The 3,504-nt window shown below is 52.0% G+C and overlaps 1 pseudogene; it reads right to left on the bottom strand.

The window, feature by feature from the left end:
* Nucleotides 1-551: 551 nt before the first annotated feature.
* LOC102994211 (PC-esterase domain-containing protein 1B-like) lies at nucleotides 552-1,673 on the bottom strand (annotated as a pseudogene).
* Nucleotides 1,674-3,504: the final 1,831 nt, after the last annotated feature.

Raw genomic sequence — 3,504 nt, 5'->3', positions numbered from 1 at the left:
GTTCTATAAATGTATGTAAAAACTAATGGTGATACTGAAGTCACTAGAAACGTTTTGGTAAGTGTTAAGGTTCAAAATTTTTCCCTTTTTCTTTTCAGGAAAAATGTCTAGGGAGAATACTGTTGGAAGACCTATGTTTAGGCAAGGATTAACCGTGTGTGTACTTTTTCATTTAGAGCTCATTTCTGCACAAACATTAAGAGGAGAATGGTGTGATGCTCTGGGTTCTTGCCCCCTCACCAAGAAGTGGGGTGAAGGCTCTGGCAAAGAAGAATGTGTGAGTTTGCTGACCAGTGAAAGTAAGAGGGTGAAGGAGTCCTCACCATCGCAGGGTTGCTGAAGGCCACGCCTGAGTGAGAGAAGTCGGGCAGTCTGTCCAGCCTATTGACTACGTTGGGAAGGAGCCCATGTCCAGGTCTGGCTACTGGGGTCTTGCCTCTGGCTGTGCTTGGGTCCGTCTGTTGGTGCGCCTTCGCTGGCGTCTGCATGGCCCGCTGGGGCACTGGGGAGGGTAGGGAGGCGACCTTCTGCTCCGATGTTGGGTAGAGGTTCTACGAATCGGGCCCACACGTGTCTCCCGGCCAATCATTGAGTTTGCTTCGCCAGTGTGTATCTGACTTGGCGCGCTGACGAATCACTGGAGAACTGCCCGCGCTGTGAAGATGAGTGGTAGGGCACACAGTTGCCTCGGCGGTAGGGCTGGAACGGAGGTCGCGCCTGGGGAAGGAGTTCCGAAGGTCGCCGCGGAGGCATGCGGACGTGGCTGGGAACCAGGACAAGGTTTGTTTGCCTGGGTCACCTCTGCTGTCCCGGGGCTGCCTACCATCCACCGGGCCTGGAAGTCCCCTGGTGGGACCATCCCTGATCCACCTGCCCACGGGGTAGCGGCAGGGGAGGTCCACGCCCCAAGCGTCGGCCAGATGCGCCAGCAGCAGCTGGGAGAGGTGGCAGCGTGCGCGCTCCTCCCAATGCACGCCATCTCGCTGCCGGTGCTGTCCCGCATGCCGGAAGTGGAAATGCAGGTCCAGCATGTCGAAGCCGTACCTGCTGGCCTCCGCCGAGCTGTAGAAGTTGGCCTCTATCACTTCTTCCCGCAGGCGCGCACCTCGGAATAGGTCCTCCGGCAGGAGGAAGCCCCGGAGACGACCTCCGCCACTGGCAGGGCCGTGTTCCACACCAGGAGGCAGGCCTCGGGCAGCACTTTGTCCAGGAGCCCGAACAGGCTCTCTAAACCCTCCAGGTAACTCCTCGGGAAATCTTGGCTGTACCTGGAGAGGTCCCAGAGGCAGGAGTTCATGACCACCACGTGCGGGGCGTGTGGGGCGGGCAGGCGTGCCCGCCCCGTCGCAGGTGTTCCAGAACGTCTTTACGTACGCGGAGTACGCATGAGTGAGGAAGTAGAAACGCACCAGGTGGTGGCCGGAGCAGAGCCGGCGGACGTCGCGGTAGTGCGTGCAGCTGTGCAGACGTTCCCACCTGCCGCCCTCCCGCGGCACATCGTGCTGGAAGCTCAGCTCGCCTGTGGCCTTCAGCTGGCTGGAAGAGAGCAGGCAGTCCTTCTGCAGCAGGAGCACCAGGTCCTTGTACACGGCCCTCTGCATGGGGTCCCCCATGACGACCACAAACTTGTTGTGCAGCAGCTGCCGGACTTCGCAAGCCCGCAGGTGGGCCATGGTGGGGGAGGGCAGGCGGGAGGCCTAGCTCCTGCCTTTCCTCGGGCAGGTCGGAGGAGAGCTCTGAGGAAGGGCAGAAGTGCACAGGAAAGAGAGGGCGGTGCGCAGTTGGGCGCCGGCATTACTGCCCGCGCGGGGGTCCCGGGCAGCGAGGAGAAAGGAGGCAGCGCGTTGGCGCCCTGAAGTCCGCCTCAGCCAAAACTGACTTTGGCCCGGGACGTGACCTCTGACCCGCGGAGGTGAGGCGCAGGACCCCCGCGGGAACCTGCCCCGCTCAACTGCAGTGAGCGTTCTCTTTCAACGGATCCGTGCTTGCTTTCTAATATCTAGGGCTTGGACTGCTATTACGCTTCACTTCTGGGCACATCCAGTCTACTGTCCCTTCTTTGTTTTACCAGTATCTCAATAATGGGGCGCATCTGGGATGCCTCTTTTTGCCCCTGGCTCTTGCTTCCTCTATGCGTTCCCACCTCTACTTGAGAATTTCTTTATTGCTGGCTCGGTTCTCCTTTTGTACTGCCACCTCCTTTACTAGAGGCATTTGAGGAATGTCTCCGCCAGGGGAGAGACGCCATTCCCAGCGGGAGAATCTCGCTGGGGACTGATCTACAGCCAGGATTTGCAAGCAATGACTGGCAGAATACTCGGGTCTAGTGCAAATAGTAGAGGGTTCAACTCTAATATTTTTCTTTTAATTAAACTACTTATTGTCACCTCATTGTGGATTCTCATGCACTTGTAAGAAATAATACAGGGAGATTTTCGTATACCTTTTACCCACTTTGCCCCATGGGTAGCTCCTCCTGCGCCATTCCCCTAATGCCTGGTAATTGCTAAACTGTCTGCATTTCAAGAATTCTATATAAATAGTTTGTACAGAATATAACTTTGGGGGATTAACTTTTTCCCTCTACATCATTCTCTGGTGTTCATCCAGTGTGTCCACTTTATAAACCCTATACTGTTTTCTTCATTAGAAAATTAGTTTTCCAGTGGTACAAATGTGTCAATACTCTGTTCCCTTTTTATTCGCTGAGTACTATTCTATGGTATGGACGTACTACAGTCACAGTCACTTTAACCATTCACCTGAAAGTATGTTGGGTTGTTTCCAGTTTTGGGCTATTACAAATCATGCTGCTGCGAACATTACTGTACAGGATTTTGTGAGAACCTAGATTTTTCATTTCTCTGGGATGAGCCCTGAACTGTGATTGCTGGGTTGTGTGATGGGTGCAAATTTAGTGCTTTCAGAAATGCCCAGACTGCTTTCCAAAGTGGCTGTACCATTTCTCATTCCCAGGAGCAATGAATGAGTGGCCAGTTTCCTTCTTTAGGATGTGGATATGAACATCCTGGGTATGACCTTTCTGGTTGCATGAACCCTGGTCTCTTGTGCACTTGGATATGGATATAAGCTTTAAGTTGTATAATGCAGGCCTCCTTCATCTTTAAGCATGGATGTGAGCTGCTAGCCAGTGCAACCTGAGCCTCTTCATCCTTGATTAGGGATTTGAGCTTCCTGCTGAATAAATCCTCTCCCTCTAGATTCTTGGCTGGGGATGCAAACTTCCCAGACCTATTTTTAACCTTTTTTTTTTTTTTTAAAACAGGTTAATAAACAATTCCCTCTTAAAATATGCCTATGATAGTCATATTTATCAGCCATGAAGACTTTCATGTGAAATAGCTTATTTTAGAGCCTCTATACTTCTTCATATATATATATATATATATATATATATATATATATATGGCAAGAAATCACCTGGTTTGGTAATTTCTCCTCATATTTTACAGAGTTATCAGTGGGATCTTCAAAGTCTTTGAC

This window comes from Physeter macrocephalus, chromosome 2 (assembly GCF_002837175.3).
Source record: "Physeter macrocephalus isolate SW-GA chromosome 2, ASM283717v5, whole genome shotgun sequence".
Taxonomy (NCBI): Eukaryota; Metazoa; Chordata; class Mammalia; order Artiodactyla; family Physeteridae; genus Physeter; species Physeter macrocephalus.
This window is presented reverse-complemented; position numbering and strand designations above follow the sequence as displayed.